Here is a 23472-nt window from a genome sequence, read left to right on the forward strand (position 1 = left end):
TGAATTGTAAATGGTAATTGTTTTTATGTACTTAAACCCTGGGAAAAATGAGATTAGAAACAAAAGTAAAAACTGGCTTGCCTGTTATCTTCTCTCTAAAAAGACCAAACAGCATAAAAAGATGAAATATAAACTAGATTCTTTTTTAAAAATTCCCTTTTAATCATATTTAGTCATGTTGCAAAATATGCAATTTCTTTTAGCCATGACTAGGTCCCACTTTCATTCTACATCTCTTTTAACATTCTTCTTCCCAAAGTGGGTTTTAGCACCTAGGTATGCTGGTGTAGGTTTACTACTGCATGTGATGACTCCTTTGGGCTACAGTCCCATTTAATTCGCTCGTGCCACAACGGGTAACATGCTACAAGCTGAATTTCAAGTTCCAGGAAAAAAAAAAAAAATCAAGATGATACATTTTTCAAGAAGACTTAAGGGACCCCAAAAAAAAATCACAGGAGGTGGTTGGGCAGGAGGCAGGTGAACACTGTGGATTGAAATCTACATTCTATAGTGCTTTACAAGTGGGGGGTCATTTATACCTACTTTGCACACAAGGTTTAAAAAGTATTGGAGAATCAAACCCTAAGACAAGAAACAGGAGCAAGGGTCTCCTATCCCACTGAGATGACAGGGCAGCAGTCTGCCGTATTACACAACCGGAGGAAGCATTTCTCTTAAGACTTTCATGAAACATATAAAGAGACAGAGCTGAGCAACAAGGCTATGCAAACATTTCTAGGTTCTGAAGAGATCAAGCCAGTCAGCCCTCCCCCTTGTGGTTTACATGTCGTCATCAGAATTGCTTGATGTTTATACAGCCTTATAGCTCAAATATGTTTTATATGTCTTTAGAGGAATAGTGCACATATTTATTAGTTGCAGTGATTTCTTCTTGAGCAGTATATAAACATGTGCAGAACAGAGGTTCACAAGACTGTACGCCTGTCTCCAACTGGAGCAACTGAGAGAGACGAGAGGTGGAAGAGCAACTTAACGTATAACTGAACTGATATGTTTTCTGAGTGCAAAGCACAAGCAAACCAATGCCACGATAAAAGCACTGCAGCTACTGTCTCTGCTATAGTTACTTGATTTTTCATGACATATTTTAACTTCGACTGTGAAAGTTTTGATTGTTTATTTATCTAGTGGTCGGCATACTAAATGATCCCAAAGCGGTTAGGAAAATGTTTGTACATGTGTTCTCTCTCTCAATCAAGGCAGTCCTCAACTTACAACATTTCGCACGTACAACATTTATAAATCAACACCCTGTTTCAACTTTGAGGCCAGTTTTGACTTTACAATGCTTGATCCAATGCAATGCCACGCCAGCGAACAAGTTTGCTGCGTCATTCACCTCCCTGGAGAACATCTGTCCAAACTGTCTTGGACACTTTCTTTAAGAAAGCAGACAAGACTCCAGAAAAACCTGCAGCCCAGACTCCTGAGAAGACTCTATACAAGAACCCTTCAAAAAGTGCAACCAAGAGCCTTTCAAAAAGTCCAGCAAAATCACCTCAAAGAAGTCCTTCCAAATCAATGATTGTTATTTACAGTATAAATACATGAATGTAGCTATATTACTCATCTATAATTGATAAAGTCCAAAATTCTAGGGTATCAGGCCTTGGTTCAGGAACCAATCCCCCATTTATAACATTGTTTCTCATGAGAAAATTGGTTCCAAGTTACGTTTCAACTTAAGACACAGTTTTCAGGACCCAATTGACTCCTAAGTCTGACGACTGCCTGTATAGCAACTCTTTTAAACCACATGGCTGACACTATGTGGTGAAAAACACCATCAGTTGATTGAATTTGGCAGAGCAGCAGCAAAGTCTGATTGCCAATTTATAGCAGACATGGATCTGGCCCTACACCTACTGGAATTCAAAGGAAAATAATTACCACAACTTGATTATGGCAAGAATGTCACAAGTAAAAAAGCTTAACAACTTGTTGGAGCCCTTTCAAAAGGGGAACATTTCAAAAGGGTAGCAGCTGGTATGGTCTAACTTGTTCTCAGATAACAATAAAAATGCAGCAAAGCTGCTCCAACTTTAACCTGGATGAAGGAGTGGAGCAAGTCTGCTGCCTTTGAATTGAATCCAAGGCTAAAAACAAACAACTGGCATCAAAACAGGTGTGGAACAGTCACATTGAAGTTGTACATTGCACTTAGACCATACTAAAGGCACTTAAAATGCAAGTATCCACATTTTAAACAACATTACCTGTTGTTAACTAATGCTAAGGGCCCTATGAGAATCTCAGAATTGTGCCACTTCAGGAAAGGCTTAGCTCTAGGCCAGGGTAGGCAAACCCCAGCATGCATACCAGAGCATGGCACACAAAAGCATTTTGCTTGGCCTTCGCACGTCTGGGAAGGGGCCGGAGCTGCAATGCCACAAGAAGGATCAGACCCCTCAGCTTCCCTACCATCCGCCCATGTAATGCAACGTCTTACAGGTCATGTTTGCAGGGTTTTTTTGGTAGTCTGTCCAAAATCGTTGTCAACCCCTACTCTAGACCATGGGTTGACCTGGTGCTCATGCTAGCATAACTTCAGTCTACTCCACAGAGATAAAACTAGCTATCTGCAGTCATTCAGCAGCCCAGGATGTGCCCAGAGCAGGGATAAAGCTCAGGTATCCTGGTTCCTAGCCACACCCCTGCTGAGCCACCCTCTAATGGCAAATCAGGACTGTGCAGGCAAGACACACTATTATCCCCTAAACAGGGATCGCTCACAACACATTCTAACTTTATCACCACTTAACATTCAACAGACTTAGTATGGTCCAACTGTAATGTCTACCTTCACCCTCATTTACACATGCATCTTGAATGGCAACTCAAATTAGTTCCTATTGCCCCAGGGAGAAAAAAAAATTATCTTGGTACTTCACAGGTACTTGGGGTGGGACAATGGGCTTGTACTACAAGATAACAAAATAAAAGGCTTTGTCCCACGGAAAGCTGTCTTCTGTTTGTAGCCCATACAAACCAACAAGGAGCCATTCACCAATAAAAGCTTCCCTCTAAAAGCCTTAATGTTTCTTTCAATTGATGAAGAAATTCTTCTCTCTCCTATCCCAAAAGCAACAAACAAAATTAGATGCCTTTAAATGTGCAGGTCCAAATGTTTCAAAGTGAAGCACCTACATAAAGTGAATTTCCCCTTGTCTGTCTTTAGGAAGCTGTCTATTGACAGTCCCTGTATTTATATACTTTTAAAAGCATTGAAAAGGCCTAGCAATAAGCCTGGACATATTCTGAATTCATGCCCACAAGAAGTAAATCCAGATGTCCAATATCAGAGTCAGACGCCCATGCCAGCCCACATTCTTCATACCATATAATATCTATTAAACTATTACTTTACCACATTATTAGTAGGCCCCATATACAATTGCAAAAACCTTTCTGCTCAGCCCCCACTTTTTACACAACTGACAAACTCAAAAGTAATCTTACTGCCAGAGTATTTGATACAGCCTCGGCAGATTTCACAGGCCAGGCTGCACTCAACATTTTTTAATATGAGGAGACAGAGGGGGGAGGATGGCTAGTGGAAGCTGAAGTGTTTTGGAACTGGAGGCAGCACTACTGAAAAACTAATTCTTTCACTTGGCCCCAATTTAGTTGAACTCAAACAAATTTAGAGAAGAACTACATTACCACAGCTGCTTCTGAGCCAACATTTACTCTGGCAGATTATAGCCAAAGCTATTGAAGTGGGATTTTTAATACTACTGAAGTGCTGCAATATGAGCAACAGTATATTAACATTCATTTCATTCTTGCTTAAGAGATAATACTTTTTTTTTTTTTTTGCATACTGTACTTGAGAGGTAGGAAATAGATATTTGATATTACAATACAGCCCAAACATTTCTCCTTGCTCTCCCCTAGTCAACTCAATTCAGCATCTTGCTAGTCAAGCCAGAGACAAATACTAGGAGTGGTTCTTTTGAAGAAAAAAAATATCAGTCACTACCTGGTGCTTTGATTAAAAAAAAAATTGCTGCCACCATCCTCAGAAATCACACCACACCGACATTTGTGGTTGGCCCCACAAGCAAGGGGAGATCTTTGAAACTAGAATACTATCCATCTGAAGGAGGATGTCAGGGATTAAAACCAGTTTAGATTCAACATGTGCAACCACATCCTAATAGTTTGGATGCTGTTGCCAGCCTTAGCCATTTTCAAGAGGCCGAGTCACACTTCTGTAGCTTGGCCTAAAGTGATGGAAGAATGAACCTTTGCATACATCACAACTAGCTTGTCAGTTACATAAAGGAATTAACACGACCAGCTAAACCAGTAATGAGATCCAATTAACCAGAGCACAAGGCCTGAAAAGAGATATTCTAAAATAAAGCCTTAAATTAAATAATCCCAATATATTATATCATAACTTTATCTTAAAGTGTTAGTAATAATGATTGATGTAACCAAATGTATTAGATGCTGTTTTGCTATAACAGATGTATTTAGTTAAGCTTCTTAGATAACTTGCAAAGACAAAGCAGCCTTGTCAGTGAAGACTGTAAACTAGGGGTAGGAGCATGGTCCACGAAGGCATTTTGCTTGGCACTTGCACCTCAGGGAAGACGCCAAGGCCTGGGCCCCTCATAGCTCCCCCTCCATCTGCCCCGGCACACCAACATCCTACAAGTCCAAGTTGCTGGTGTTTTTAGCCCTCTGCCCAAAAATGTTGCTGACCCTTGCTGTAAACTGAAGCGAGGAGAAAACAGGATGGTGGCAAATAGACATTCCATAGTGGTGATGGGATAAGATAAGAAATCCTCCATTCCACTGCCCAAGGACATAAATCCCCAACTAACTGGCACCAACTAATTGGCATCTTCCAAGTCCCCAAGAGATCTGTTTCAGTAAAACAAAAATATGCAACTAAAAACAAATCAAAGAATGTTTATAAGAATATTAAAATAATCCATCTACAAATATAAGGTATAGACTAGAGGGAAGTTTGGAAAACTTGGCAAATTCAAGATCTTCTTCCAGTCTGTGTACTACCCTCCTCTCCTTCTTCAGTCCCTCCAGTTTGTACAGATAAGAAGACTCTATGTTGTGCTGTCCCGGGTAGCCAGACAGACTTTGAGTTTGCTTCTCTTTTTTTGAGGAGTAATTGACAAAAGGTCAAGCTGTAGACCTGTCTCTTGCCTCTTTTATCAGTAGCCAACAGACAAGTTCACCTGCAATCCAGGTAACAGTGTCTTTAGACACTGCAATAATACAAATAAAAGACATGGCTTTCTATGGACTGAGCACAGACCAAGACCCCCTATTTAAGAGCTTCTTGAGCAACTCACCTACGCTTGGTTTCTCAATTTCTAGGCTCATCTGTAAGAAAGCAAGTAGATATTAGCAGACTTTGTCAACAGCTGCGGGCAACTGAAGCTTCAACACTGTATAAGGTCTAAAAACTAAAAGGAAAGAAAAAAGAGACGGTTTCACTTTTCTATAGAGTTAACGCTAAAGATTATATTCTGGCCGTGGTCATGTTGTTTTGAAGCATCCATATCCAGATCTCAATCTGTTCAGCTTGGCCCACACTATTCTGGCAAGGTCATGCCCAATGGGGGACTTGTTTGTTGTTGGTATAAAACACTTCTGCATTTCACAGGATGAACATCTTGGGCACCTCTCTGAGTGAACGCGATGTCCAACAAACAGCACAGCATTTAATCAAAAGTTGCAATCTTTACAAACACCCAGGCAAGGCAGATGGAATCTGCACACTGAGCAATAATTAGGGATCTGCATAAATCACATTGAGGTGAAGGAAGAAAGTGTGAGCTGCTCACAGTGCCCGGTGTTATTTTCAAAGTGCTTTCGCAGCAAGAGCTCCCTCTACCCCCTCCACCCCCCCAGATTGGCTGAGGGGTCCTGGCAAGTGCCTCCCCTCACTGCCAGTTGGCAGAGAGGGGAGGGGCCAGGGTGGAGGAAGGGAGTGGCTACCATCTTAGCTGCTCCCCTGCTTGCTGGCAGCTTCCCCTGCCAGCAGGCGGCAGTGGCCATTGGTTCCTGCTGGGAAGCCAGTACTTTATTTTTATTAAGTTATTTTTATGGCGATTCTGCGCAAAAATAAATAAATAAATAAATAAATAGAAATCACAGAAACCGTCATTTTTAGCGGTTTCTGTGACAAAAAAAAAAAAAAAAAAATCACAAAATTGCAATTCGAGGAGATCCCTAGAGACAATACCAGACAGATATGGAAGCTGATACTTGATACCATACAAAAGAGAATGAACAAGCGGTCACATTGCTAGCCCAAAAAGAGGCAAAATGACTCCGAGGAGAGCAGTTTTGGCTATAGGAACAGGACTATCGGTTCTGGTCTTCTCTCAATGTTTTCATACTTATCACTCTTTTACTACCACCTGGTAGGAGGCTGGGGTGGACACAGCAAAACCAGGAAGGAAAAAATAAACAATATCAAAATAGGAGCTCCAGCCAGTGGAGGAGTGAGGAATCAGAAAGAAACCACTGGTTAAATAATGCAACAAACTTTCAAGAAGTCCCTGCCCCACAAGAGGACTGAGAGACCATGATCAAAATTGAATGGCACAACTCAAAACTATTCTTTCAAATTGTCTGCAGATTCAAGCGAGCATAAATTCACTGGCCCATATTCCGTTCACTTTGCCAAGGTCTTCTTCACAAAGAAACATAAAGACTGGAAACAATTGTTTTTAAACTAAGATTTTGGAACATGATTCTGCAGGAAAGGTGGGAAACTCATGGAATATTCTGCAGTTATAAAAAAAATAAGTAAATAATGATGATGATGTCAGGGATTGTAAGAGATCCAGGTACTGTGCTGCATAAATTTACACTGACATGGTCTAAGTTTCTTATCACAGGAACTGCAGGCAACTAATTCTTGTAAATCCCATAAGACAGCTATTATGAACATAAGGCAATGCCTTCTAAATTAAACTTCACCATTAGATAAAGGAGTCTCACTTAACGTGGAAGAAAACTTTTCAAGAGTCCAGAGAGTTCCAGAGATCTCCCATGAATTTTTCCTTTAAACATGGACCCTGATAGAGTGTCAGAGCCAGCTTTTAAGAGTCCAGAGATTTGCTCACATCCCTCCTTCTCCTCACTTCACAATTTGGAGTATTGGATGATTCTGTGAAGGAGATTCTCAGCATTCACTTAGAACAATTCAAGGCCATTCGCTCAAAAAACTATTATAGAAACTAAAAAAATTATGTGGAACAGGCAGGGACAAATAATTTTATTGCCTTTTTTTCCTATAAAAAAGAAAAAGCAAGCTATATGCTGGTCATCCATAGCTTTTACAGCCATTGAAAATTAGGGGATCCTAGGGATTATCTAGATTAGTGATGCCCAACTTTTTGGCCCTGTAAGCCAGATAAGTGAGGCCAGTCTGCAGGGCCAATCCCCCTGTGCATGGGGTTTGGAAATTTGGTGGCGGGCAAGTAGTGACAAGTGTCCGTTGTCTGTGCTCCCCCGCCTCAAAATTCCCAGACGCCTGGTAAGGCCTGGCCTGTGGTTGAGCACTATTGACCTATGTGACTTACACATGGCAAAAATCAAAGTTACCTTGTCCACACTAGGATGTTGCCACATCTTAGCTAAAAAAAATAAATGCCACACAAGCAGGTTGCTAGACCAAGACTGGGGGCTGGAATCCAGATTTATGCTCACTTCTCTTGTGCCCAGGTGAGTGCTAGTCTGTGCCTGGGAATGGGATGGGAAACAGAGGGAGGTAGAAGAGACAAAGGAAAAAAGAGTGGATTTGGTAGGGAGGCTAAGCACACAGCAGAAGGATAATGAAGGGAGATATGAGTGTTACAGCTAAGGAGAGAAGCATAAAGGCTGACTGAGACTGAAGCAATAAGCAAACCATTCTTTCAGGCCCAGCTGCTGAACTCATCTCTAAGAACTGCCTTCCCACAAGTCTTGGGTCCAGCTTTTAGCTCCTTGAAAAATCATGTCCCCCTAAAAACAGGATATTTTAATTACTGCCTCAGAACATCAATGCCACAGAAACCCTGGCGGTCTGAATTTAGGCAATGCATGATTTCAGAGGAACCTTTCTGCTATTATTGTGCATGAATTCATCTAAGAGACCACTGAAGTTTCAAGAGCCTTAAATCATGTTCTATTGATAGAATTCCTAATTCTGCATCTTACTTGGCTCAAAATTATTCTTATGCACCCCCAATCTCTCTTCCCCCCCCTTCCCCCCAGTATTCTCTTGTATACAATATGGCCCAGAAAATATGTACTTTAATTTTGAAAAGCAGAATCAGGAAAAAAGGTATTTCTTCATGATAGTGAATCTCAACCTTTTTAGATTGAAGTCACATCTCAAAAAAATGCCAGGTCTTGGTTTTTTTACTACAGAAAAATAAAGCAATTCTGTTGCAGAGAATTCAGAAAGATCACACCAGGTCAGAAGGTTTTTAACTCTAAGATTCCTACTATAAATCTCTGGGTTAATCTTGTGAATCATGTTTGTACACCTAACTGTTAACATTGCCAGGCACTCCACAGCACCCTTGAAAGGCTCTCAAGGCACCCCAAAGTACCATGGCACCCCAGTTGAGAATCACTTATAGTAACGGAGTGAAAAAACAGTTAGGAAGCAGAGCCTGCTCCCCTTTCTACTTCCTGCCTGTATAGGTATTACTTTCACTTCTGCTTGAAACCAATAGAAACTGCTCTTACCGTATTTCTTGCATATAATGAGGACAATTTCCTGCAGCTGTTTTTTTTCTCTGGGAAAGTGAGTGTTGCTTGTGAGAAAATATGGTAGATGTCCAATAACAGCCACATTGCTTTTTCTGCAGCATTCACTCTACTAAAGATGAGAGCAGCCACATGGTGTTCTTCACAAAGAACAATCTGCTTTGTCTAATAACATTTCTTTGAGTTTTGCACTAGCACTAGCCTCCACATTTTGGGGCTCCACTTGCAAAATCTTCTACTATGATTTTGATTATCATTGATAACACTCAGGCGCATACCCAGGGCACCAGCTTTCATTCAGATTTCTCTATGGATGCTCACATCCAGACTACGTCTAAAATCCTACTACTTCTTTATGCCCAACATCTCTAAGATGTGACTAGCACTAGCCTCCACATTTTGGGGCTCTACTTGTGAAATCTTTTACTATGATACTCTACTATGGTCTTCTACTATGAGAACCTTAAGTTCTATTCCAGTCACATAGCTAAAATGCTTGCCCAGGTTCTCACTGGCATCACATATTACAATGTCCTTTTCTCTGGTCTTCACAAATTAAATCTTGTCCTATTCAGCATGCTGCTGCAGAGATCATCTTCCTGACCTGTGGCTTTGATCATGTCATTCCTCTTTCCATCCCTGCACTGCTGCATCAAGCATATGCTACTTGTCTTCATTTCCCTCCCACCCCCCAACTCTTTCCACATGAATATTTGTGACTTGTTTCTCAATACTTAAAACAAATCTAGCCTTCCCTCTCAAAAAGATACTATGGAAAATGCAAAAAAAATGTAGATCAGACTCAGACTATATGCTCACCACTGATTTTTCCTAAAACTCAAAAAGGGAAAGACATTGCAATAGTATAGCTCCTAGTTGCCTGACAAAATAAAGATGTAGTCAAATTAATGCAAAGGCAGAGTGGACAAGTGGGATTTGGAACAAGTTTGACAAACTTAAATAAGTTGTTCTTATGCCACCGTAAAAGTTCACAAGCTTTGGCATAGGTTTAAAATTCACACCTTAAGTTCTACTGCTGTAGCTCTCATGCAGACAAGCCCTAGCTATAGTGTAAAGATGCAACTACACTGATGAAGACAGCTCCAGTATAGATAGGCCATAAGCAGAGATATTTTTAAAAAACTACCTTTCATTTACTTGTAAAAACAAAGACTTCCTTTTCACACATTTTGAAGATTCTGACCACCCAGCAACCCTAATACCCTTCCACTCTGATGGACTAACAATGCAAGAAGATTAAGCAGTGTTATATTAGGGTTTTCCAGTGCTGACAACATTTGTACCTCCAAATGCTTCCCCTCTTTTGTGCAAGAGCACTAATGTAGTTAGTTACCAAACATTATTAAGGTTTTTTTTGCTACAATGATGAGGCAAAACAACATAAAAACCTGAAGCTGGAGGAAATACCACACTAAGGCAGATGTCAGGCCTCCACACATTGTATTCTGGCTCCCAAGTATCAACTCTTACAGTCGTATCCACTCCTAATTCCTAAATCTTTGCCTGTTTAACAGAGATGAGAGTAAGGGTGTAGTCACTGTAGCGCATTTCTCTCTCTCTCCATTTGAGATGTGATTTAAACAACAATTTGAAACTGCAGATTTATTGGCTTTCTGTGGGCTTCGAGATCAAAACATGCTAATGCAGAAAGGGAGCATGTTTTTGTAGCACTGCTAACTCTGGGATCTTCAATTCAAACTTTCTTCTGCAGTGCTAATTCTATAGGTTCATTAATTACCCAAGCAAACATCCAAAATGAAAATCATGCTCCTGTGCACCATGTCTATACTGCGAAAGTATCATATCGTACATAGTATGTTAATGTGTCAGAAGGCATCTACCCTGCACAAGAAAATGTAAGCCATGTTTGGCTTGGCCTTTAACATCATTTCTTTATCCCTTCTCAGCCTCTGATGAAACAAACTACTGCTTACACAAGCTTATGCACCTCTGGTTTAATTAAGTCTGCAAGGTGCATCTCTACCCTACCTTCTACCTAGTACATACATGGTCTTGGTGGTGTTTATAACAAGGTGTAGAGATTACAAATGACAGAAGTTTCACAGAGACAAATGTAACAGCAACATCTTTATCAATGCAGCAGATAAACGAGACTGATTCCACACAGACTGAACTATTTTGTAATACATTGCTATTTTTATATAATCGTTTTTCAAACTGACTGCACTTAAAAGCTTTTTCATTGAAAATGAGAGTCCCAGCTGTACTTGCCTAATGAAACTGACCCATGCAAAGCACCATTTTGCACCAGTTAAACTGCTGACAAAACCACTGTCAAAAATTCAAACTAAAAAAAACAACTGCCTGAAAAGCACGTTGAAAACTACGAAGTTACAGCAACTACGAATATCAGACAATAGAAAAGAAAAAAAAAAAAAGGAATCACTGAAAGGAGCGCTTAGACAGTAGGAAAAGAAAAAGTCACATTTTGGCATCAGCCTCAACAACAGCATTAGTTAGCTTTTAAAAGATGTGAATTCTAAAATTCCCACCGTGTTTGTTTATTGTTCAACAACCCAGCACTTCTGAGCCTTAGGGCAGCTGCCCTGAAAACGTTCTTTTGTTGAGACTATACCATTAGCATTTAAAGTGTAATATTAGGCCTGGATATCAAAGAAGGGGGCCCAGGATTGAAGCATTTCTCCAGGAAGTCTAGGGATGAAGGGGGCAGAGGAAAAGATTCTATATTGTCTATGTGCTAGAGCACAGATGGTGGTTACTTGCTAGAAATCTCTCTCCTATCACAAAATACAACTGCAAGAAATAGACATCTTAATTAAGACTGTTACCATCACCTTTCACTATCACTTCCTTTATAGTAAGGGCCCCAAAAAGATAGGGTGCAGCTTTTTGGTACGCTGAACAGCAAGAGGTGAAGAAATTTGAGATTCCCTGTTGTGTCCTTTTTTCCAAGGTTTACTAATAACCATATTCATGAACAACCTCCGTTTCTCTAGAAATACAGCTTCTGCCCAGTTAGCTTTATATTTTGCAGCTGCTCCTATGCAACAATGCACTGAAATAAATCCTGTTGCATTTAATTAAAGAAAATGCACTAAAATAAATTTTCCTACGCTTCTCATGTTCAGAAAAGTGCTCTTTGGCATGTGCTCATTAGTCACAAAAAATAAGAAAAAAATTCTCTCTCAATACACTACTTAAGTTAGATAAGATAGAAAAACGTAACTGCTTCTTCTAAGAAAAAAAAAAAAAAAGCCTAATACGCAACTCTATGCAGTTAATTACTACTACTACACCAATAACATTACTACTACAACTAGAGCTCCAAGGGAAGTGCGTGTGAAATTTATTTAGCAAGAAAGTGGACAAATAAAAAGGGAAAAAGGAGAATTGCCATTGTTTTCAAACATATTTGCCTAAAAATCAATATTATGGCTTATCCCCTATGGTCATGTTTTCTCCATAAATTCATCCTTTTTACATCCTTATTTTGAAAAAAAGCTCATTCAGCAAGCTGGATTTTGTCAGCCAATAGGCAAAATGCAGTTACCAAACTTTTTAGACACCTACTGATATACATGATGTTAGCTTAATTGTGTTCTTAATTACACTATAAAACAGCATGTTAAAAGGACCTGCTTTCACAACTGTAACGAAATTCAGTTTAAGCTAAAAATTCTGACTGGTAGTCTAACTTCGCACAGATGTACTTTTGTTTTTTCCTACAATTGCATTAATTTAGGCTAAAAAATCCATGCTGATTTGCTGTCAAGTGAGAATCTCTTGATTTTGAGAGTTTATTCAGACCCTTCTTGTTACTTTGAACATTTTTTGTTGTCTAATATGATCATCGCTCCATTTGTCATTATATGACAAGTGCAGACAATTACACAAGCTCAAGACATGTCTGCCAGTCATAGCATGCCATCTTGCTGGCTGTCAAGTGATGAGATATGCCTCAGCATACCTCTAGATAGAGTTCATTAAGCCAGCCTGGAGGATATACCCTAAGAACAACACAGAGAAAAACCAAATTAAAACATTTTTCAACATAGATACACAATCACTTGGATTTCCCACCTTGCAGTCTGACTGGCTAAACTACACGCAAGTAGTCCCGAGAGTAGTAAGATGTCCCAGCAAACCAAAAAATTCTCTAATCCAAATTTCCTTGACTTCTAATTGCATTTGGCTTCAAGTTCTGAACACAGAGAGTCTCAAATTTGTTTTGTAGTCTTTAAAGTAAGAAAGGCTATGAAGAGGGAAAGCAAAGTTTGCAGCTGCAGATGAACAAGCCTTCTGTCAAACAAAAAGCAGCTCTCCAGTGTTAAAGTTACCAAATGTAGACTTTAAAAGCAAGTAGAAGGTGGTGGGAGAAAGGAAAAAGGAGCTGTGTGCTATGAACACAGCAAAACACTACAGAGAAGAGGAAGATGCTTTGTGTGCTTCACTGCTATGCTTGTCTCTAAAATTCACTTAAACCTTACCTCCATTTATTTAGGTTCTTATGCTGGCAACCCATTGCTAAAGTATCCTAAAACCAGAGCCCATCCTTCTAATAGAGGCAAGGTACAATAAGCACGTGCTTCTGAGAAGGGCTTCTTCAACATTCTTACACACAAAAATTAACGCTTCCTATTCATCCCAGTAGGGCAGAAGTAATAAGCTTAAAAAAAATAGGTCTCCAAGCCTTGTGCTCTGACACTGCTGTAAGTCCAGGGATAAGTAGCATGTTGCCCTATAAAAACAATGAGGTACAAGATGTACTTTCAAACGAAGTATACTTAAAATAGGCTTTTCTGAATCTTCTGTCCAGTGATGGTTGTTTTGTTTATAGAAGTGACAAGTTTGCACTCTATAGATTTAACACATCAACATATGACCAATTTTATTTCAGATACTAGCTTAACACATTTCACGGTTCAGTAGCAACAGAACAGTGTTAAGAGCAAGGAATGTATTTACAAACCCAAATTCAGCTTTAACCCTGTGGCAAAAGTAAGTTATTACTAATAAAAATGTTGCTTATAGCCAGAAAATTGCTATTAAAATTTTCTCATATACTTAAACTAATTCTGTCTGCAACTCTTATGCATTTTGATTTGGGCTCAACATTTATGTTTTTAGAAAAACATGCTATGCAGAAACACAACCTTCTAAAGAAGTTCTGCTAAAAATAAGTTGGCCTTATTTAAAAACAGTCCTATGAGATAACTGTAACCCAAACACTGAAACACTGAGCAACTACCACAAACCATAAAGGCAGATCGACAAGTCTACCTTGTCTAGAAGTTGAAATGACAACTGTAAACAGAAAGCCTAAATAAGTTACTGCTTTAGATTTTGTCCCCAACATTAATCAATCTTTGAACTTCAGTTGTAGCAAAAATTAAAGAAAATTCAATAGCAAATAGGAGTATTTCATTTGGATTGGTCTTTACTAGAAATCTCTGAGGAGGGCTGGAAAGAATATTTAACCATTTATAGTAATTAGGATAATTTAAGGTCATTTCTATGTTAGTGAATAAAAGACAAATCACATTATGTACATGAAATCTTGGCCCCCGTGAAATCACTGACGTGCGTTCCCACTAGTGAACCAGTTATGGCACTGACTGGAACTGCCTGTAGCAAAACACTTCCAGCTTCCAGCGCTTGTACTTCTGAGTTACTTAAACCTAAAGGTGACACCACTAGTTGGATTTTTAATTCTCTAATGTGGATACGGTTAAATGAGCCTTTGTTGATAACTGACCTACTTCTATCACTCTTCAGCTCTAGAAAGGTCAAGAACTAAGAGAGACTAACAAAAATTATTACACTTGCTTCATGTCTCTTCTTGGTGAGGGAAGGAGGGGAGTCTGGCAGTTTTCAGAAGTGGGTGGAATAAATAACCAAGATGCTTGATTCTATGCTAACAAACTAGAGTGATCAGTATCTATACCCCCTCCCACATACATGATATTTCTAAATGTTACAAGGCCATTATCAATTCCCCTTTCGTAACTGTCAAAATGTTTTTCTTCTTTGGCGTTTGTAACAGGTCAAGTTACCAGAAGGGTACCCATCTAGGAGACTTAATAATTAAGAGGTACTGCAGTTCCAGAAGTCTAAACCAAAGCCTGCTGAAGCCAATGGAAAGTGAAGAAAAACTGACACTGCTAAGCCAGTGCAGCTCTACCACTTACTTTGCTGGAGCTAGCATTTTATCTACATTTTTAGACATCACGAAGAACAGCAGCCACTGGATACCAGACCACAATAAGCAGAAAATAATTAACCATTCAGACACATTTGCTCACATTTCAGTATGACAAGCTGCATAACTGCAACTATTTGGGATTTTTAGGTTAAGTTCAAAATCAGTGCAGAGATCCTTCTGGCTAATTTAATTGCCATAAAGTTAATGCATTTCCGAAAAGATATCATACATGTGTATATTAAAATACAAAGCAATATTAATATTGACCTCATCTGAGTCAGCTCGAAAAGATCAATTTTGATGCTCAGTGAAGAAATGTGAGGGTGCACAGGTAGATTTTCCTTACAAATTTTACAGTATCTTTAGTCTTCTGGTGGTGCTTCCAAACATCAGGAGACCTAGAACTTTCAGTCTAATTCCTCATCTTTTGGTCTCCTATTTCTTTCTGCCTCCTTTTGGCAACACAGTTTAGCGTATCAGACACCTCACTGCAAGGTTTTGGCTTTTTGTTGCTTTGTTTTTTGGGTTTTTTAAGCAACATAAATTTTCCTCGTCTCCAATCTTTTTATGTACAACCACCTTCTGTTTGTTTTTCAGTTTTAGAGAGAAATAACTACTGGTTTGGCAAGAGGCAAGAATTTGTGGCTGATATCTTTAATTGGACCAAGTGTATGGCTGGGATAGACATAGGCAAGCTTTCAGTATCACAGTACCTCAGGCCTCTGGGAGAGATGCAGACACGGCAGAGCTAAAAAGCAGATGGAACAAAAGCTTGTGTATGACTCCATATGTAAATAAAAACAGGATATAAAACAATAGAAACAGCTCCAAACATTTAACTATTCTCTTATTCTGTTTGTCATTCAATTCCCCAAGCAGCTTGGCAAGGGATATTTTATACATAAACATATTGTTCAAGAGGGCTCTTCGGTGGTATCCCCTGATATTTACATTCTGAGACTTTTGTTTTGCAGCTATATCTACTATGAAAGTTAAATGCAAAATTTTTCAGACATATTTTGATTAATGCACATGCACCCAGTCTTCTTGCGTGACTCTCCAGCACTTGTAATTATATGTATAAAAGACAATCAGTGGATTTATTAAAAGAAGCTGCATGTTTTAAAGCAGTCTACTTATGGACATGGTTTTAGCCAGATCATTGAAAATGGCATTAATCCAGCCTCTGGGCCTTATCTGAAAGTATGGTAGATACACGTATGGTAGGTACACGTATATTTTAAGTCAGGGGTTCCCAAACTCTGACAGATTGCGCACCACCAACTTAAAACAATACAACCTTACATGAACGACATGTGCCCCCAGAGGCTAGCGGGGCATGACGACCGCCCTCAGGCAGCAGTGACGGCATGGCGGCAGCGAGCTCCTGCAGGCAGCCATGGCGGTGAGGGTGGTGAGTAGCAACTGCCCACAGGCACCACTGGTAACTTCAGCAGCATTTTTCTCAGGGGGTGCACATGCCCCCATGTGTACCCCTTATGCGTCACCAATGCAACCTTAAATACCACCAGCATTTTTTTCAGTTCAACCTTAAGTACCACCAGCACATTTTTGTCATATAAAGTAATTACAATAAATCTATTAATACGTACCACTAACAGGTTGTCTGCATACCACTGGTGGTACACATACTATTGATTGGGAACCTCTGCTCTAAGTAATCCTTATGCCTCGAGACTTAAGAGCTCATTACATAAATGACAATGTTGACGCAAATGAGACAAACATTCTGTATTTAATGCCACACAAGGTGCATTTGCTGCCACCCCCCCACAAGCGCAAACATTTTCAGTCAAACGTTTTTGTTAATTTGAATTCCCCATATGAGGATGACCCAAACAATTATTAACAGAAATGCATCAACACTGGAAAAATAAAAAGTGAGCCTTGCTTCTCTTAGGCTGAGATTTTTGATGCAGTCCAGGCAGGCTGCATAATCAAATCCCACCAAATACGAATGGGATTTTTCATTCCCATCTCCCTTAGGCTCTTCTGAGGATCCCAGCTTTCAAGCTTACCTTTTTACACTGGGGTCTTCCCCTGCCTGTCTCCATGACCTCCTATACCCTTTCAGCAGCAGGACCTTCTTTTTTCTCCCTTCACCCATTTTCATGTCACAACCTTTTGTGCTGTTTCCAGGTGTCAAGGCCTGCTGTCCATGCCCCTATGCCTACTGAATGCTGTGACTAAATGAAGCAAGAAGAGGTGCAGGGGTGGTGAACAGTCTCAAGCCTGACTAGTCTGTCAGCACCTATGTCTTATCTAGGTCTCCTTGTCCTGGAATATGGTAGTAGAAATAGTAGCAGGGGCAAACCGGTACCTCATCCAGATGTCCCCCATCCTTCTAGTCAGCTTCAGGTACACAATGTCTACCACATTTGTTCTCTGTAATCTGAACAGATCTCAGGGTTCGACCATCTCTGCCACTTTCTTTATGGTTAGGGGGACTGCAAACTGTGCCAAACCCCAGAAACAAACCAAGGCTTCAGGACAATCCTAAAACAACATTGTAAGAATTTAATCACATGCACACAACCAAAAAGAAGAAAAACTACCACAGCATGGCCCGAGCACCACTCTTAAAACAGAACAGGACTTCACCACTATAAATACTTATGTAGAGCAGATGGTCCTTAGGCTGATGCAATTTTTTTATGTTGTAGGATGCAAGCGAACCTTTCTGGAGTGGAGTGTGGAAGCAGCAGAGACAGAGCAGCAGCAAGACAGCAGCAGTAACTACTCAGAGCAAGCAAGTGCTCCCATTCCCTCATTCCTATCAGCTTGTACCAATGTTGAAATCTAGGCTGAATCCCCCTCTTCCCAACTAACCCGAACACAGTTTCTCTTCGCAAACTACCAGTTCGAAATGCTGCTCTATACCATGTCACAAAAAAACAGCATCCCAGCCACATAGGAAAATGGTCCAACTAGCCAGTATGGACACTACCAGTGCCAGCCACAGCATACTCTAATTTAGACAATCACAAGAAGGGTTTTTACCTTAAACACAAGACAGCATGGCCTTAGCCACAATGAGTTTCATAATCTGACTGGGATAAAAACTGTATTTAAACTATGCTAAATGCAAGGTGTTAAATTTGCTCTGCATACACCATCAAGAGACTGGTAGGCATTAAGCGGGTTTTCAGACTCTATAAACATGCATCACTACTAATCAGCTGTATGTTGTCCATACCTGTATTTCACCTTTCAAGTCAGAACTAAAAACCACAAAGATTTCAGCAACTATGCAGGCACCATATAACCCACTTCATTCCCAGCCTACAGACAAGCCTCCAAAAGATGTAGAAATTTTATTCTCTCCGATGTGTACTTCATATGTTACAGCCCTATTTACCATTCACAGAACTTCATTAAGGAAAAAGATTTAAGGAGATCCATGAAAAAAGTTTAGACTAAACAGTGGTTCAGGTACACTGAGGTGCACCTTTGTTATCTCAGAGGCTAAAAACAGACCAACCAGCTTGATTCAGATTTGAACATTTTACCTGGCAGCAAACCCCAGACCTTACAGTTGGACAAGGCCATTGTCCTGTAGTAGGCACCTGTGAAGTATATGAATTAACACTTTGCTTCAAAACAATTGTATCTGATTAGAGTCAATTGCCCAGTGTGTAAACAACTATGCCACATCTTGTTTTGATGCAAGTCACATCCCCAATCTACCAGCACTGGATAAGCCAGTGCCTGTTTTAAGTCTGATGGAGTTGCCTGGTAGGGACAGGAGTTTAATGAAAGCACAGCACATAGCCAGTAGGCTAGAACACAAAACAAAATCATGTGAACACTGGGTGCAAAAGCCGATTTAAGAACCAAACAACAGGCCAAGCAATATAGTTTCATAGTGCTTAGGGTCAGAAGGGACCTAAGCAGTTCATCAGGTCCGACCCCCTGCCCCAGGCAGGAACAAGTGCCGTGGTCATATCACCCCAGCCAAATATCTATCCAGCCTCCTCCTGAAGACCCCCAAGGTAGCTGAGAGCACCACCTCACTTGGGAGCCCACTGCAGAGCGTGGCAGCCCTAACCGTAAAGTAGTGTCTCCTGATGTCCAGCCTGAATCTTCCCTCTAACAATTTGTGGCCATTATTCGTAGTAACCCCAACAGAGCCTCCAGCAATTCCTGCTGCCTCGCCCCGGTGAGTTTGTGAACAGCCACCAGACCCCTCTCAGCCTTCTCTTGTGAAGGCTGAATAGGTTCAGGCCCTTTAGCCTCTCCTCATATAGCCTGCCCTGCTGTCCCTTGATCACCCAAGTGGCCCTCCTCTGCACCCTCTTGAAGTGCAGCACCCAGAACTGGATGCAGTACTCCAACTATGGCCTGACCAATGTCGCATGAAGGGGAAGGATCACCTCCCTGGACCTGCTTGTGATGCATCTGTAGATGCACACGACAAGGTGCAGTTAGCCTTATTGACCGCTTCCTTGCATTGGCAGCTCATGTTCATCCTGGAGTCAGCAATGACTCCAAGATCCCTTTCTGCCACCATGCTGACAAGAAGGGTGTTCCCCAGCCTGTAGGTATGTTGCAGGTTCCTTCTCCCTAGATGCAGCACCTTGCACTTGTCTGCGTTGAATTCCATCCTATTCTCATCTGTCCACCTCTGTAATTTGTCTAGATCTAACTGGATACTGTCCCTCCCCTCCAGCACGCCCACCTAACCCCACAACTTGGTGTTATCAGCCAGTTTGGACAGAATGCTTTCCACACCCACATCCAGATTACTGATAAAGATGTTGAACAGTACAGGCCCCAGGACCAAGCCCTGCCAGATTCCACTGCCCACATCCCTCCAGGCTGAAAACGACCTGTCCGCCACCACTCTGCGTGTGAGCATCTAGTTCTAGCCAGTTCGCCACTCATCTGACTGTGTAGGCTCAATGCCGCAGTCACCAAGTTTTTTTAAGAAAATGTGGTGGGAAACCGTGGCAAAGGCCTTCTTAAAGTCCAGGAAGACTACATCCACCCCAACACCCTCAACCAGGGACTTTGTGACCTGATCATAAAAAGAAACCAGGTTAGTCAGGCAGGACCTGCTCTCAATGAACCAGTGTTGGTTGCCCCTGAGCATTACCTAACCTGCTGGGCCCTTGCAGATGTGCTTCTTGATAATTTTCTCAAAGGTCTTCCCAAGGACTGAGGTACGACTAAGTGGCCTATAATTGCTGGGTCTCTCCTTTCTCCCCTTTTTGTAAATGGGGACCACGCTGGCCCCTTTCCAATCCTCTGGTACCAGGCCAGTGCCGCACGAGCGCTCATATGAAATCTGGGCTACATTCCCAGCTTCTTGACCAAAGGAACTAAAAGTAGAGCAGAGGCAGCTCACATAGCCTGTCAATAAAAGAGCATGCCTTGTATTGTTATACAACCACCTCTGAAACCAATCTTCGTTACCTCTTAGTTGACTGGAAGGAGCCCTGTTTAATGACTGCCAAAAAAGCGGCTCCAATTTCTGGGAAGCACAGACAGCAACTGTTAACTTAAAGTCTTTTGCCCAATATACAGATAAAAAAGATAAAGTAAACGTTACAACTTTTTTTTATGTTTTCTTTATTGTAAAAGAAGCACTACATGACAAAAGTCAGACAAAAAAAAGATTGGCAAAATAGGGGGATTCATAAATAAATGAAGACTGTTTTACGCAGTAGCAAAAGCCAGGTAACACTATGATGCTCTTACATAGGCACGGAAAATGCTATTGAAATACAGGATTAAACGGAAGCGGAACCTTGAACTAGTCCTATTCTTAAGTTGTTCTGAGTTTTTTTGTTTTTAATGCTTTAAGCCATAATGTGCACCAAATAGTTTAAAGTTCTAAAACCCTAATTCTGTAAACAATAATGCCTACAGCATGCACACTGCGCACTGGAATGGATGCCTCAACTTGGCCTCATCACTTATGCATCTGATGAAACAAACACTGACAGCTTTTTTGCATTTGTAAAGGCCCCACAGCAGCTGTGGTGATCCCACCATAGAGCAATGAATTAAGCTTGAAACCCAGCTGGGTCTGAACAGAAGCCTTTTTTGCACAATACAGCAAGGCTATCATTGTTAACCTAGGCATTATTGTAAAATATTCTGCATTACATTAAGAATTGAGATAGAAATGCCCTGTAGAATTAGCTTTAATAAGCAATCTTATAACATTTAAAAAATATGGATACCACATTGATTGCTAATTGACAGCAGATTTCCTGAATTTCATTGACACACATACAGAAACAAAGTGAAACAGAAAAATCACAATACGTTGATTAAGTAGGAAACAAAGTTTAAAAATAAGTCCTCCTAAAATCATAAAAATAAAAGTGAAACTTGCATGAAATTCATGTTCATAAGGAAAAATTGCTAGCCTTGAGATCTGAAGGAAATTGGAATAGACTCATACAAGTAATCAAAAGTATGCAAGGCCCACAATTAACATCATTGTTAGAGATTCTTTGGGCACTGAGCCAGGCAGCCTATAGCACTAAATAATAATATTCAGCCAGATACTGAATACCTTGGCTTTTTTTTGTTTTTCTGTTGACCAATAGACAGTTTCAAGGGCATGTGCACAAATGCAGTGAGAAAAGGTGCAAGAATTGTATGAAAAAGACAAATTCTCATATGTATTTTCTGGTTTTAGAAATGTTCAGATATTCTACTAAGAGAGGGGCCTGTTTTCCATCTTATCTAACATTACGTGTGTATAAATACATACACACACGCGCACATATTAAGAGTAATAAGTTAGACCAATCCAAAAAACTGCTGATGACACTGACACTGTTAGAGTGAGTGAATGCTTGGGAGCCAAGAATTTCTTATTCTATTCCTGCTTCTGCCAGGGATTCACTAGTTGACCCTGGGCAAACTAATTAACCTCCAAGTGAATTTTCTCATCCATAAAATGGGGTATTACTGAACTCATTGCTAAACTATCATATTTAAATATTTGTATAGTTGTCTGAAAGGTCTATGCAAGTGTGCAATTTTACATGAGCAAAAAAAAGTTCACTAAAAAGTTGCCATGCTGTGCAAGACACTTCTGCAGATTCTGATGTCCCACTAACTTGCAATTAAAAAAATATTAAACTACAATCATCATTTCTCACTGTAAGCCAATCATCGCTGTTAGCATTACAGCAATGACACACTTCTCTATTTCAATTGGTAGAAAGCCATTCCCTCCCCCCACCATTACTATCCCCTCCAAGTCATCTATCTCTATTTTCCCTCATTTCTTTCACTCCTGGCAGATTGCTAAACTGACTGTATATACCCCCAGATATAAGCTTCCAAAATAAAAGAACCCAAAGCCTGATAGAGAGAACTTATGAAACAGTGGAAGGGGGTGGGGAATCCCAAGAAACAATTTGAAAGTAAGCAAATAATTCAGAGACAGAAACATGACTGGCAGAAATATATAACCCCCCCCCCCCCCCCAAAGAATTAGCATTTTTTAAATTTTCAAAACTACACATTTCTCCACCAGGCTTAGTTTGACCACAAGACTGCATGCTATGTTCACAGAAACCAAAAAGTACAGGTAACAAAAAAGAGTTAACTTCCTTTAAGTTCTCTATTCACAAGCTATTACTACTACCAGTAGCAAGAGTAGAAGGCATAGATGGAGAAGCAAGCAGAGAGAAGTGAAGAAGGGGAAAATAAAATAAATGTATAGACAAAATAAATCAACTAGGAGAAAGATGGATTTGATTTCTCCCCTCCCCCACCTCTACACATTTCCCTTTGTTCCAGTGAAATAGGAACAGATTGTCAGCCTTTATATGCAGGCCCTTCCAATATTAAGATGTCATTATTATCATAAAAGAGAAGGACAACACAGCAGTGCTTTTGCATGGTCAAGCTGAAATCTCAGCTTTGAAGATAACCAACATCAACCAATAAGCAGACCAACATATATCTTCTGCAACACCTGAAAGGATGAATAAAGCATCCCTTCCATAGCCAAAGTTAGATGATCAAGTTCTAATAATGCAGAATATGTGGAATGGAGGAATGGATTTCCTCCAGAGGATATTAGATGTAGGATGAGCAAACTGACCATTACTGGTGAACTTTGCAATCCTTTTATGTAGAGGAGCAGAATAGCCTCAGTACCATCTTATGCAGGGAAGTGCAGGAAGTAAACGCCTTCTACTGAAAGGACATCTTAACCCACTTGATCCCCTCAGATTCTTGGAGAGAATAGTTGGGTTTCAAGGACAAAACTACGGCTGTTTCAGCAGCCTTTTTATTTACCATATTTACCTGAATACAAGACAACCCCTCAATGATTAGATCCTATTCATGGCAAGTGGGGAAGGGGCAGTGTGGAGGCAAGGCACATGGTGGGGACAGCAATGGGGCAGATGGCAGAAAAAAATGCAGCTTGTCCCCTACCACTTGCTCCCCCCCCACACTTACTCCCTTTGTGAATACCCCCTCCCCCCCCCCCCACCAAGCCCCAG

General features: G+C 40.5%; 1 protein-coding gene and 1 long non-coding RNA gene across 2 annotated transcripts in view; both read right to left on the reverse strand.

Moving 5' to 3' along the window:
- Window positions 1-1116, reverse strand: part of LOC109301798 — a 14205-nt gene extending 13089 nt beyond the window's left edge. Inside the window, exon 1 of the long non-coding RNA XR_002098631.1 lies at window positions 1107-1116. This is a non-coding gene — a long non-coding RNA (uncharacterized LOC109301798). The remainder of the gene's footprint in view (window positions 1-1106) is intronic.
- The window catches only part of JARID2 (jumonji and AT-rich interaction domain containing 2), a 410278-nt gene that overhangs the window by 367991 nt on the left and 18815 nt on the right, over window positions 1-23472 (reverse strand). The gene's annotated exons all lie outside the window — the stretch shown is intronic.

Source organism: Gavialis gangeticus, unplaced genomic scaffold, assembly GCF_001723915.1.
Source record: "Gavialis gangeticus isolate Ggan-Ray unplaced genomic scaffold, GavGan_comp1, whole genome shotgun sequence".
Lineage (NCBI taxonomy): Eukaryota > Metazoa > Chordata > Crocodylia > Gavialidae > Gavialis > Gavialis gangeticus.